The sequence below is a fragment of the Lissotriton helveticus genome, chromosome 9, assembly GCF_964261635.1.
Source record: "Lissotriton helveticus chromosome 9, aLisHel1.1, whole genome shotgun sequence".
NCBI lineage: Eukaryota > Metazoa > Chordata > Amphibia > Caudata > Salamandridae > Lissotriton > Lissotriton helveticus.
The window spans coordinates 923,408,316-923,423,892 of NC_136070.1; the positions used below are offsets into that span (position 1 = coordinate 923,408,316).

General features: G+C 44.9%; 1 protein-coding gene across 4 annotated transcripts in view; it reads right to left on the bottom strand.

The window, feature by feature from the left end:
• LOC144782007 (transmembrane protein 87A-like) overlaps positions 1-15,577 on the bottom strand; it is a 416,501-nt gene that overhangs the window by 29,604 nt on the left and 371,320 nt on the right. The window lies entirely within an intron of this gene.

Sequence of the window (15,577 nt, forward strand, 5' to 3'; positions counted from 1 at the left end):
GCCAGCAGTGCCAACAAAGCTCTGCGCAGCTGCAGGGAGCACGGGTGGAAGGAAGCAGGGGGGACATGGCAGTCTGAGGACAAGGGAGGGGAGGGGGGGCATTGTGGAGAGACTGGGAGAAGAGACAGGGGGGGGGCTGTGTGGGATTCAGAGCCGCCGGGGCAGCTGGTGAGACAGGAAGTATGAGACAAGGGGGCCCCGGGCTGCAGGGGAGGGGGGGCTTGAGGGAGCGGTGATATCTCACCCACAGCACGGACATTACCCAGAGGCCTTAGAGCGCTTTACAGGACAAACAACTGCAAACAAGAGCTATAAGCGACACGCAGGGCGCCGCTCGCAGCCAGGGGGCCCCTCAAGAGTTGATCGTTTTTCAGTATCGATCAATTTCCCCCTCTCTCTGGGCCTGATCACCGCATCTGCGTGAGGAACGCAGCGATCAGACAGGTAATCAAGGAGCCCTCCCTTGTGGAGTGCGCCCGACCCTGTGAGAATGAAGAGCAGAGTCACCCGCAGGGCGCAAGACAAAAGAGAAATGAGGGCTCAGATCACCCAGGGTGAGGGGAAGGCACCGAGGTGAATGAAAGGGGCACGAGAGGGGCAGGTGTGAGCACAGCAGCCAAACACATGGTGCACGAAGAGGAGCACAGCTTATTTATTTATTAATTTGATGCGTTTTTATACAGCGCGGACTTTACCCGGTGTCAGACGCTTCACAATAGGAACAGGAATGAAACATGAGGAGAAAATTACAAGTGAGCAAATTACAAGAGCAAACGTTAAGTTACATGAGGCAAAAGTGACAATTAAGAGCAAAAAAAATACACGAGGTAGCAAACGGTGCATTACAGGAGGAAAATGTGACGTGTGCATGTTACAGAAGCGAACAAAGTACAATTAGAGGTAATATACTGCAATTTTCTGTGGAGGAGAGTGGCTTTAGTGGAGAGACGTCTATAATAGCAACATTGGTGTAAACGTGGACATGATTATTCTGTGAGGGGAGATTAATCACGGACTTCAAAACCTGTACCGGACACTCCAGAAGGAGAATGTGCCTAGAAGCAAAGATGTCAAAGCCAAAGCAAAGCTTTTCATGGACACAGAGGTAACCATAATGGATCCAAAAGGCTCACCAGAGCCTGTAGTTGCAAACACTGTGAGCCTGTCATTTTGAAGCAGCTGGATAAACCGAGCGGGCTGCTTAAGCAAAAAAAAAACGGAAGTCAGGCACTTTTGCCTGAGACGGGGCGGGCCTGCAATCCGGCAGGAAGTCCCGCCCGCCGCCGCCGAGGAAGAAGTGGAGCCGGCCGACTGATGGCCTCTCCGCAGCCCGAGGCTCCCAGGTGCTGGAGGGAGCCCCGGAAGTGAAGTCCTGCCCCCTGGTCCCGCGACGAGACGAGACTGCCGCAGAGAGGAGCCCGATCCCCAGCAACAGCCTGGTGAGTGCCCGACCAGCGCTGCAGAGGAGACACGGTAAGTGGGAGGAGGGGGGGGGGGGGTGTACGCTCGTGTGTACGCTCGTGTGTCTGTTCGAGTGTCTGTGCGTGTGCGCGTGGGTCTGCGTGTGTGTATGCAGTGTGTGTGTGCCTGTGTATGGCTGTGTATGTGCGCATGCGTGAGTGTGGAGTGTGTTTGCGCAAGGGAATGAGGCACGAGAGGGGCACGGCGCCGTGCGCGCTCACGAGGTCAAAACTGAGCAAATCGGCGCTCGTGCACCCTCTCGTGTCCACATTCCCAAAAACGGGTGACATTAGTTGTCGAAGCAGACTGCAATCAATGCTTACGCATTGAATGCAGGTCGTGCTTCAACCTAAAAAGGAGTACTGCACCCAAAAAATTTTATTTAGCAAAACCCCCACACAAACTTAGGAAAGTAGGCAGAAACACGTGCCCTAGTAAGGTCGACACAGAAATTAGCCGTAGTGGGAAAATTACACAAGAGGGAGATGTTGTCTTAGTGGATACTTTAGATTCTTGCATTATTAATTCTTCTGATACTGGCCTGCCACTGGCTGCTACACCGCCACTTCCTTGCAACCTGTTTCCTGATCTAGAAAAGCTACTACGGTCAATTTTGCTCCCAATAGAGGAACGAATTAGTAAGCTATCCGACCGGTTAGACCACTTTGAGCAGGTAACACTAGACAATTTTTTTTCTACAAAGGCACTTATAAAAACCCAAGCAAGGCAAGTTGAAAGTAGCAAGCCTCAGAACAATACCCAATGTACAACGCAGGATAAATGACGAAGGCCACAAATTAATTCCCCAGTGCTACCTAAGCTGGGCACTGCGGTTGGGAAGAGACTACCCAAGCCTCTTGACTCAGTCCCACCGGGCTCTGCAAACAATTGTCCTAATATTGTAATTACATCCCAGACTGTGGTGCAACCTATGCCGCTTACTCTAAATTCCTCGCTCGCTGAGGGAGCAGGGGGTAATGTGTCTTCTGGTATAGGTACTATTCCACCTATTGTCCCCTCAACGAGTAACCAGCCCCTAGTAAGTAAACCTGCACCCCGCCCTGCTCCTATATCTTTTAAACCGTCCTTACCAACAATGACGAAGCCACCCCAAAAGAAACCCCCAATGAATCTTACCCCTGACTCCTTTCCCTATGTAGCGGTCCTTACAAATGTCCCACCACTTTTAATGGGACAGAGAGAAACCTTCCAGATGCTCAAAAATAAGGTTATGCACTGGTTAAGGGTGAACCGGCCTCTACCAGGGGGAGTTGATGGACTAATATTGGGGGTGAGGAGAATAGAATGGATAGGCTGCACTCCCAAAACTCTGGGTGGGGACTGCATTGTGGTTAACTTTCAAGACTCAAGGGTGGCAGGATGGATAACAAGATTGGGTTGGGGCATAAATAATGGAGGAATCAACATTGTTGATCTTACTTTCTTTTATCCACGCCCTATTAGTATTATGACTGGGCTGCTCAATGAGCAAAATTGTCCTTCCAACCCATCATGGCCAAGGATTTCCCCACCTGCTCCACTGTTACAGTGCCAAAACCATCTTACTGGCCCGAACTATAATTTTTCGGTTGGACGGCAAGACCCAGGTTGGGGATGTTGACAAACCCTTGATCATATGAATATTGGGGGGGAGGAAACAGCATGAATCAGCATGAGGATTGCAATGAACCTGATCCAAATGCTGACCCAAATGCTGGAACAAGGTTAGATGACATGAACATTGGCGATGACATCGTGAATGTGGAGGAAGGTGGTGGAGAAGTAAGTGTTAATGATGGAAAGGGGGAGTTACCCACACCAACCGCATATGTTCCTAACGATAATGAGATGCCCAACCAAACCACGTTGCTGATTGGGCACCATGTCCCTCAAATAATTAAATTGCTCTCATGGAATCTGGCAGGCCTGGCCAACAAAATAGACTCAGACTCATGGGCTGAATTAATAAATTCACAAAGTATCTGTCTCTTTCAAGAGACCTGGGCAAGGGAGGAGACCACGTATAGGGGCTTCCAGACATTCTCGATACAAGCTAGATGGGGAGGAAGAGGCCGACCATCAGGAGGGCTGGCAACCTGGGTGACTTCTGACCTAGGTTGCTCAGCTTCACGATATACTGTGGAATCGGAGGATATATTGGCCGTTCTACTCGAATGGCCAGGTCTTTACAAATTACTTGTAATAAATATCTACTCCAGGCCAGTCCCAATAGCTGCCTCCTCCAAAACCATTGAGGCACTGTCCCGTCTTCTAGAAACCATCCCAGAAGATATACTATATCTAATAGGAGGGGATTTTAATTCACATTTTGAACCGTTACCTGGACTACTTGATGGACCCTCCCTAGAGGAGGATTCAAGTTGGCAGGTTCCCTCCACGGAGGCCCCACCTCCTAGAGCATGGACACCGCTGGCCGTTCAAATAAATACATTAAATCTCACCTATGGTTTGAGAGCTTGTAACGGCCGCACCAGGTCTGATATCCCGAGCAAATGTACGTTTAACAAAGCAGGGAGGGAATCCAGATTAGATTACTTCCTGGTACAGTTGCACGCTTGGAAAAGGGTGATGGATTTCAGAGTAATGCCAAGACAGGACAGTGATCACAATGCATTAATGTTAGATTTTGCCATTCCCTGTTTTGAGGAAAGTGTGTTAACTGGGCAAGAGCCAAGACTGGGACACCTCTTGGAAAATAACAAGAGGAGGATAAAATGGGAAAATCTTGTATCCAGCTAAGATAAGTTGGCCTCCCTATACGCCGGAATTATTCCAACCCTAGAGGAGGCATTCCATCTATGGAACTTAGACTCTACCAAGGAAATTGGTGAGGACCTCGCGCAGGTACATGAACATCTAATTAGGAAGCTTGAAGTAGACCTTTTCAGCACTAGACCACCCAGAACTCAGAGACAGAATAAAGACACTTGGTTCAACAGCGCTTGCCGAGCTGCAAAACAGGACCTCCTATCTATTATAAAAGCAGGTGGTACGAGGGAAGAGATCTCCTCTAGGAGGAGGGCCTACAAAATACTTATAGCAAATGCCAAGATAGAGTGGGACATACAGCACTGGGAGAATCTATTGGAGTCCCTAGCAACAAGAGACTCCCGTAGATTCTGGAGAATAATTAACCACGGAAGCGGGGATCTTCCCACGGCTATTGAACCTAACATTGCTGCAAATGTTTGGCAAAAATATTTCGAGCAGCTATACTCCCTAGAGAATGAGGGGACAGAAGCAGCACTGCCCATTACCCTTCAGGGACAGACCGCCGAACCCTTCACTATAAAAGACATCAGGATGGCGATAGCTGGGCTATCCTCTGGGAAGGCACCGGGCTTGGATGGGCTGCCGGGCGACCTCTTCAAGCACGAAGCGGGAATTTGGGCACCCTACCTCATGATTCTATTCAATGCAGTGCTGGGGGGAATGAAAATACCAGATACTTGGTTGGGAGCAGAGGTGGTCCCGATATTTAAAAAGGGGTCGCCCCTGCTCCCTGCCAACTACCGCCCAATCAGCCTCATTGATGTGCCCCAAAAGTTGTTTGGCAGATTAATTCTTAACAGGTTGTTGAGCTGGATGGAGGAGACTGATATTTTAAGCCCTCTCCAGGCGGGATTTAGAAAAGGAGTCTCAACAGTCGATCAAATACTTAGACTGAGCATTATATATTGGAAGACGGTGCTCTTAGAAGAGTTGTAAAAGTTTATGTGCTTCAACATAGACCACATGATGGTTGCCTTGAAAACTACATCTAACTCCCTGATTGACTATGAACAGAAAAAGAGGTGGAGACACTGTATGCGGTATTTGTGGACCTCCGCGCCGCCTTCGATTTAGTTCCTCGGGCTAGATTGTGGGCGGTGCTGGCTGATCTGGGCGTCCCGAGAGACATCCTCCATATCTTAATCAGGCTGCACTCAAACAACTATGCCCGAGTCAGATATGGAAAGGGCGGCAGGCTGACTGATAGATTCCCAGTCCTCAGAGGGGTGAGGCAGGGCTGTGTACTGGCCCCTACTCTGTTTTGCTTATTTGTGAATGGGGTGATAGAGTACCTGAACAGGATCACTAACACTGATGCTCCACAATTGAATGGCAGCAGGGTGCCTGCAATCATGTTTGCAGATGACACCCTGCTGCTGTCAAAAACACCTATGGGGCTTCAGAGGGTCCTGAACGGGTTCTTGGGGTTTTGTAACGAAAGAGGTCTAGAAATAAATCCAACTAAGACCAAATTTATGATCCTCAGCCCCAAACCCAAAAGCTGCCCAAACCCTCGCCTGGGACTTACAACCCTAGAAAGAGTCCAAGTAATAGAATATCTAGGCATAACCCTCAATCAGAATTTGACTTGGCTGCCACACAAAACGAAAGCAACGACAAAACTGGTCCAGAGGGCAGGTGCCATTACAAGAATTGCCAAAAATCACCTCTACGCCCATTGACACCCGCCATCCATATTTATAAAACCCAAGCCAGGGGGGGCATTATCTATGGGGGTGAGTTATGGGGACATATACCTTTATACACGGTTCAGGTCGCAGAAAATAACTTTATAAGACAACTGGCTGCTCTCCCCCCGAGCACTCCACTCCTCCCCCTAAGAATGGACTTGCTCTAGACCAATCACGGAGGAATTGGGGCTTAAACCTCTGACCTATTGGAGGCGTTTGTGGATATCGTCTGCATATAGCGAGATGCCTACGGGCTTTTGCCGGAACCGTATTGCTGATTCCCTATGTCTCTGCCTAACAAAGCAGGCCAGAGGTTCTAGTGTCAGAGTAAATAAGATCGGGGAGATGGGACACCGCTGCCTTGTTCTTCTATGTATGGAGAATGGCTCAGAAGTGTTTCCATTTCTGCGTATTCTCGCTCCTGGGTCTGTGTATAGTAGGCTTTTCCACTTTCGAAAGTGTGCAGGAAACCCCATCCGGAGCAATATGCTGCTTGAGCTGTTATGTTTGTACTAGTTGATTCAATGCACATTAGATTCCCTATGTTAGACTAATGTTCTGATTTGTTACCTTTGCTTCAAATTGTAAAGCGCTCGGATATCCTTCGGGATCAAGTTCGCGCTATACAAAACTTTATAAATAAATAAAAAGAGTATGTATGCTAAGCTTGAATGCATCTACAGCCACTCATGCTGCGAATATATATATAACAGAAATGTAAATCAATGCTGAGAGAGTTGTAAAAGTTTATGTGCTTCAACATAGACCACATGATGGTTGCCTTGAAAACTACATCTAACTCCCTGATTGACTATGAACAGAAAAAGAGGTGGAGACACTGTATGCGGTATTTGTGGACCTCCGCGCCGCCTTCGATTTAGTTCCTCGGGCTAGATTGTGGGCGGTGCTGGCTGATCTGGGCGTCCCGAGAGACATCCTCCATATCTTAATCAGGCTGCACTCAAACAACTATGCCCGAGTCAGATATGGAAAGGGCGGCAGGCTGACTGATAGATTCCCAGTCCTCAGAGGGGTGAGGCAGGGCTGTGTACTGGCCCCTACTCTGTTTTGCTTATTTGTGAACGGGGTGATAGAGTACCTGAACAGGATCACTAACACTGATGCTCCACAATTGAATGGCAGCAGGGTGCCTGCAATCATGTTTGCAGATGACACCCTGCTGCTGTCAAAAACACCAATGGGGCTTCAGAGGGTCCGGAACGGGTTCTTGGGGTTTTGTAACGAAAGAGGTCTAGAAATAAATCCAACTAAGACCAAATTTATGATCCTCAGCCCCAAACCCAAAAGCTGCCCAAACCCTCGCCTGGGACTTACAACCCTAGAAAGAGTCCAAGTAATAGAATATCTTGGCATAACCCTCAATCAGAATTTGACTTGGCTGCCACACAAAACGAAAGCAACGACAAAACTGGTCCAGAGGGCAGGTGCCATTACAAGAATTGCCAAAAAATCACCTCTACGTCCATTGACACCCGCCATCCATATTTATAAAACCCAAGCCAGGGGGGGGCATTATCTATGGGGGTGAGTTATGGGGACATATACCTTTATACACGGTTCAGGTCGCAGAAAATAACTTTATAGGACAACTGGCTGCTCTCCCCCCGAGCACTCCACTCCTCCCCCTAAGAATGGACTTGGCTCTACGTCCAATCACGGAGGAATTGGGGCTTAAACCTCTGACCTATTGGAGGCGTTTGTGGAGCAGTGAGGACCTGGTACACTACAGAAATGAACTGCAGGAACTCCTTAGACTAACCTATGCCACTAAAATCCCGTGGATAAAGTACATTAGGGACATGTGTATCTATCTTGGAGTACCAGAATTATGGTCCAACCCGGGAGTAGCATGCGTAAGGGTCTCAAGAAAAGAACTCTCAAACTTATTTTATAGCGCTATGCTTCGGAAAGCTATGACTTCTCTCCGGGAAGGATCTCTAACTGACTCATTTACAAAGATAAAAGATTTTTACAGCCCAGAATATGTACTGGACGCTATGACACCTGTGTCTGTACGGAAGATCTACATGCAATGGAGGTACGGTTCTCTTCCACTGAGGTCCCTTACTAAATCTTGGGAAGGCAATCTGGACTCAGGGGCGTGCCCAGCATGCAACTACAAACTGGAAAGCGATCTTCACGTGGTCTTGTTCTGCAGATCCTACAACAGAATTAGGAGGTATTGGTTGGTCCCTCATCTAAGGAACTTGGGCTTCCGAACCTTTGCCCCGGCCTACAGAGTCCTCAAGACAGACTTAGCGGCTCTAACTGTGTTCATAATGGCAACATTTTTGACGGCAATGTGGCGATCACGTGCATTAATTATCAAGGACACTAAAGCCACATGAAAAAAACCTCCATTTCTCCCCTTTTCTATACCATAATGTTTCTTCGAGTAATCAGATTTTAACTATGAGACTTTTACAGTATACCTTTATAAGTTTTTAAATGATAAAAATTATTTGTATATCTTTTATGATCTTTTATGATCGAAATAAAGATTATTTGAATTGAATTGAATTGAATTTTCCCTGATCACTAAATCTGGTTCTCTGTGTAGCCATACCCCCAGATATTTCACCGGTTCTGTGGTCCATTCCAGTTGGTATTCCAGCCTGTGCGGTGTTGTGGATTCTGTCAATAGGATTATCACAGATTTCGGCCAGTTTATACCGAGTCCCGAGTAGTGTTCGAATCGAACATATTCCTGGGGTATTGATGGGAGGTTTTCCTCCAGATCACGTATATACAGGACCATATCGTCTGCATATAGCGAGATGCCTACGGGCTTTTGCCGGAACCGTATCGCTGATTCCCTATGTCTCTGCCTAACAAAGCAGGCCAGAGGTTCTAGTGTCAGAGTAAATAAGATCGGGGAGATGGGACACCGCTGCCTTGTTCTTCTATGTATGGAGAATGGCTCAGAAGTGTTTCCATTTCTGCGTATTCTCGCTCCTGGGTCTGTGTATAGTAGGCTTTTCCACTTTCTCAAGTGTGCAGGAAACCCCATCCGGAGCAATATGCTGCTTGAGCTGTTATGTTTGTACTAGTTGATTCAATGCACATTAGATTCCCTATGTTAGACTAATGTTCTGATTTGTTACCTTTGCTTCAAATTGTAAAGCGCTCGGATATCCTTCGGGATCAAGTTCGCGCTATACAAAACTTTATAAATAAATAAAAAGAGTATGTATGCTAAGCTTGAATGTATCTACAGCCACTCATGCTGCAAATATATATATAACAGAAATGTAAATCAATGCTGAGAGAGTTGTAAAAGTTTATGTGCTTCAACATAGACCACATGATGGTTGCCTTGAAAACTACATCTAACTCCCTGATTGACTATGAACAGAAAAAGAGGTGGAGTGTCAAGGACTTTTTTTTCTGCCATGGAAAGTAATTAATCTAGACATGGGATAGTTCACTAAAGGAATGAAGCAGATTCACCTAAATTCTGCTTCATTACTTCAGTGGGTTATCCCACGTCCAGATTAATGACGTTCCATGGCAAAAAAGAAAGCAGGTCCAGCAATATCTTCAATAGAACAGTATTCCTTCAGAAATGTTTCTCTTCCATCTTCTTCAAGTACCGACCATTCACACTAAGAACAGCTATCAGAGAAGGATTATGTTACTTACCCTGTAAACATCTGTTCTTGGTATGTAGAGCTGTAGAATCATATGCTTACAATACTCCTGCCACCTAGTGTTGGGTCCGGATGTTTGCAAGTTGTTTTTCTTCGAAGAAGTCTTTCCCAGTCACAAGGTAAGGTGACTCCTCCTTTCGTTGACAGTGTGCATGGGCATCAACTCCATTGTTAGATTGTTTTCCCGCAAGAGGGTGAGAATGGAGTAAGTAAGTGCAGTATTGAAATGTCCATGCATATATAATGTGAAAAAACTGCAACAGCCATAGGCGTCCAGAGAAGGGCGCATGTGAAATCTACAGCTCTACATGCCAAGAACAGATGCGTACATGGTAAGTAACAATCTGTTCGAGGCATGTGTGCTGTAGATACACATGTTTTGCATAGACTGTATAGCAGTACCCTCCAAGAGCGGTGGCTAACCAGTGGATGTTGCTGTTGTTTGAAAGAGTGTCTTTAGAACTGCTGTCCGACATTAGCCTGTTAACGTGCTAACACATCTAAACAATATAGTTTTGTAAATGTGTGTAGTGTAGACCATGTAGCTGCCTTACATGTGTCAGCTATGGGAATGTTACCTAAAAAGGCCATAGAAGCTCCTATTTTACAAGTAGTGTGTGTTCTAGGAGGTACTGTTAAAGTTATTTTAGCTTTAACATAGCAAGTTTGAATAGAAGTGGCAGGACCAGTTACCATATGGAAATGTTCTGACAATATGTACTGGTTTAACACTGAAATCCAAAATTAGTCTTAAGGAGCGGTCATTTTTTGAGATTAGAAAATAGTGAGAGTAAACCCCTGAACCTTAATACTGTAACGGAACTGGTTCTATGGCTCTGTTTTCGAAGAGAGATTGCACCTCTTGTTTAGAGTAACTGCAAGTGGTCTGACAACAGTTTGTGAATGTGAGCTGGAATGTTTGGAGGATTGGTGGTAAGCTCCAGGCAATAACCATGTCAGATACGGTTGATCACCCATTTGTTGATTGTTATGGTTTGCCAAATGGGGTGAAACTGTTGAAGTCTTCCCCCAACAGGTGTTAAGTAATCGGGGGAAGTGTGGGCAAGTCACGGTTTGTTAGGGGAAGGGGTGTTACGCGGTGTGGCGCCTTTACCTCTACTCTTGGTATTGTTTCCTCTATACCCTCCTCTATAGAAACCTCTAGAAGGAGAGGATTGGATATTGCCTTTTTAGAGGAAGCATTTGGGTCTGAAGTTGTAGTTTTAGACCCTGCTCTGTAAAAGAAGCTGCAAAAGCATCCTCTATTTGATGGGGACTCGAGCGCTCCCATGGACTTTGCCACTTCGGTGTCTATTTTCATTTTTTCTAAAGACTGATCGAGTTCAGGACCAAACAGGTGTTCTTTGTCAAAAGGGGTGTTTAAAATATACGGCTGAACCTCAGGTTTAAACCCCGAAATCCCAAGCCATGCATGCCTTCAAAGGAGAATGCTGGTATTGATCTCCCTTGCCACGGTCTCAGCAGCATTGAGAGCAAATTTGATTGAACAGTTACAAATTATTTTCCCCTCTTGAACTAACTCTTGTGCCTTGGCTTTGTGTTATTGGAACAGTTGCTCCATCTCATCCCAGTGTGCCCTGTCATACCTAGCTAGTAGGCCCTGTGTGTTTGCGATGCGCCAGTGGTTAGCGGCTTCAGCAGCCACTCGTTTCCCCGAGGCATCTATAAGCTTAGATTCCTTGTATGGGGGAGGTGCATCACCAGAGGTTTGCGAATTAGCTCTTTTGCGAGCATTCAACACCAATAGGGAGTCGAGAGGTAATTTTCCTTTGATAAACACAGGATCAGATGGTGAATGTTTATATTTTTTATCGATTCTGGGATTTAAAGTACGCGGTTGCACAGGGTGTTTGAAGATGTTATCTGCATGCCTCATCATACCCTTTAGCATAGGGAGTGTATGACTTTACCTGCATGTGGACCCAAGTGTTTCAAATAAAAAGACTTCTTCTAAGGACTCTTTTGTGTAAGGCTACTTCATGATACTCTGCTGCTCTAGCAATAAGTTGTTGATAATCCACATTATGGTCTGGTGGGGATGGCTTTGCAGGGTAAAGGTCTGAGTCAGTAACTAATGGAGTGTCAATGGTGTAATCACTCCATGGGTGTACAGGGAAATGAGTGTCTTCTTCATCAATAACATCCCCTTCAGGCTGTCTATGTGGAGATCCCTGAGGTGTTACGTATATAGGAGCTTGAATTGGTAAATGAAGAGATGATAATGGAAGTGGAGGGGAATGCGGGGTAGGATAAGCAGGGCTGGTAGCCATGTCTTTTTCTTCTTTAGAGGAATCTTATATGCAGGGTCCTATGAAGGAAACTTGTGTTTGGCTGGTGATTTAGCCGAACTATGTCCTGTATCAGGATTGATAGAAATCTTCTTTTGTTTAGGATCCAATTTGGCTTTAAGAAGGTTTAAAATTGTTTTGGGAGGCTATAAGAGGCTGTACTTCGATTACAGCGCTGAGATAGATTTGCTTTTGGGAGCGGAAGGTTTTGGCTCTGAAGAATGTTTTTGTTTCGGAGCAGAGGCTTTCGGCTCTGAAATAAATTTGTCCTTCGGGTTTCCAATCCGAAAATGATTTCGGACGACTCGCTCCGATCCGGAAGCCTTGACGATTTGTTTTGGTGCCGAGCCAGGAGGCGGAGCATTGGAAACATTGTCACGGTGCAAACCTCGGCCGGAGGGCAGAGGTGGTGCTGTAGCCTTATGCTTTTTGGAAAAGGTTTTGGGGGCAAGGATCTTCGGTGCTCACGGCATCCTGTCCCGGAGGCAGATCTTCACACTTCAAATCGATCTTGAGTTCAGAATCCGACTCTGGAACGGAAAAGGCCTCTTCTTCTTCTGCCGCCAATGCTTTGATCTCTTCCTGCTAGTATTCTTCACCGAAGATATCCGGATAGTGTTGAATGTTTTGGTGTTGCCTTTCTCGTCATCGAGCCCAACGATTGCATAAAGTTTTCCTGGACCGAAACGATTTACAGGCTTTGCAGTCTTCCTCCTTGTGCCCTGGAGAGAGGCACAAGTTACAAACTTGATGTAGGCTGGTGCCGGGGTACTTGGCGTGGCACCAGGGACAGAATTGGAACAGAGTCCGTTCCATCGGCAGAAAGCTGGACGAACGCGGCTAGGCCCGAGGGTCGCACACAAAGTTTTCGATTGAAATAGAGAATTTGTTGACTGATTCAATACGCGGAGAACAGGGAAACGCGTACGAAAACAATATTGTCAAGGGTAGAGTGGATTGAGCACCAAGGGGAACCTGAAGAATGGTCCGAACCGGAGCGCAGCAATACACGTCCGAACCCGATGGTGGAAAAAACAATCTCACAATGGGGTTGATGCCCATGCGCACTATCACCAAAAGGAGGAGTCACCTTACCTCATGACTGGAAACACTTCTTCGAAGCAAAACAGCTTGCAAACATCTGGACGCAACACTAGATGGCAGGAGTAGGCAAAGCATGTGTATCTACAGCAAACATTCCTCGAATATATATATATCTGCTCAACTTTCCAATGTCAATCCAATGTCAGAGACAATAGAGCACACTCACAGGAATTCCTCCAATATTCTTATTTGCCAAAACAAAAAGCACTGAGCAAACGAGTTTAAGCAGCACTGTCTTTCTCAATTTCAGTGCGACCGGCGTCATCTTTCCATTTAAATAACACTTTAATTGGCTGTTCGTCATGATTAGACATGCAAATGGTTTGTTACAATCACCGAGCACAGACTGGTTTTATATGGTTGCCATCTTCAGGTGTACCTGATGACATAAATAAAAGGCATCCCACATATACACTGTGTCCCTATAATTACAATACGTGAAATCACTTGCGTGTATTAATCATTTCAATATCACCTCATGTTATAACTCATGTTCGCTAGCAAATCTAAATTCATGCATTATTACAAACTTGCAGATGGCTTTGTCGTCAGGTACATGGTTATCAATTGTATGACATATAATTGCAGCTCAAGGCCATTTGACCTATGAGCATGGGGGTTGCATAAAAAAAAATTCACCTAACAAGTTCCACGCCAATAGGCTTGTCCTGGCATTGAGGGTAACAGCGCCCAGATTATCATGCACATAACGTTATTCACGTGTAATGCATAGCCCCATCCGGGCCCCCTTATGTCTGCTTGGTGCCAATGATTTCTGGCCCTGGTTCAGCTTAGCCTTTATAAAAAAAAATGTTCTCTTTTTCATACACCTATTATGCCCTGAATGGGCTGACAACTAATTCCTTCCTCCAAAATTGATGCCCTGAATGGGCTACAACTCTATGACAATTCCACAATGTTCAATGGTGCATAAACTATGCCCTGTATTGGCATGGTTCTCCTCATAAATACATATCCTACTACCCAGTCTTACATGTGCGCTTTTTTTTAAATAATTATTTAATAATTCATCTGTTCAACATCTTGTGATTTTTGGCAAATCACTTAATCTCCTGGTGCCCAGAAAATTGTGTGACGTAACTGAAATTCATGTAAAACGCTCCAATGCAATTGGGAAGAGTTCATGCTATATAAAAACTGTAAAAATAAAACAAACAAACTTGGCATAGTATTTTTCCATTTGTACGTGATAGAATGCTTCAGACATTTTCATTAAAAAAAAGAATGCAGCAGCAGCTCAGCGCCATGTATGTTTACTTTTATTTTGATTTTCACATTAATTTTGTAGTATAATATGTATATTTTGTTAGAGAAGAAAAAAACACTGAAAAGATTGCCTTTACAAATGTGTTTTGGTAACTGCAAAACAATGCACACAATTACAGAAACAATAAAAAAAGCTACACAAAAGATTAAAATATATTATTTAATTCATAAACGAATATAAAAAAAAATCTAAATTTTGATTTTAATGGAAATGTTAGAGCTTTTCAAATTCAATTGAAGCCATCCATTGTCCATACTATATTCTGTTTGATGCACTTGCACTGCTTTTATCAATCTGAGGATACCAACTACATTTTTTGCCTCTAATGTCTAATTCCTTCACATTGAAAGAACATTTACGTTTCAATTTTACATTTTGCTTCTATTAACAGTAATTTTTTTTTACTTTTTAAACAGCCGCATACCTCCTGCGTAGATGTCACAGACCCCCAGGGGTCCTCAGACAACAGGGTGGAAATGACTGGTCAAATTTTCATGAATAATATATATCACATGAAGGAATACAGTCCACTTCCATTAAATGCTACACAAATACAAAAGTGCAACAGGGCCCCTCAGCCCTTTTCACCTATCACAAAGACATGGAATGGGGAAGCCAGAAAACCGAGGCACATGCTCACACATTACCCAGAGTCCCTGCTACGGTGTGTTTAAAATAAAACACGAGAAATCAGTCCTTCGTCACTTTACCAGCTATTTCATGACGAATTACTGACAGTCACTCGGCACGTTCACCAGACAAAACTAAAATACTGAATTCTTTCCAACACTCAGAGTTGATTCATGCAGATTGCAAAACAGAACACTCAAACCTGCACAACTGCACCGTCACCAGGGAAGTAAGACCTTAGTAAGTCAAGGGTGGGGATTACAAGCCTTTGGTTGTTGGAAGAAGGTCTCCACAAGCTACACAAAAGATTACATATATTATTTAATTCACAAACCAAATATAAAAGAATCTAAATTTTGATTTTAATGAAAATGTTAGAGCTTTTCAAATTCAATTGAAGCCTTCTATTGTCCATATTATATTCTGTTTGATGCACTTGCACTGCTCTTATCAATCTGAAGATACCAACTACATTTTTAGCCTCTAATGTCTAATTCCTACACATTTAAAGAACATTTACAATGTTTCAATTTTCAATTTTACTTTTATTAATGATAATTTTTTACTATTTAAACAGCCGCAGACCTCCTGCGTAGATGTCACAGACCCCCAGGGGTCCTCAGACTACAG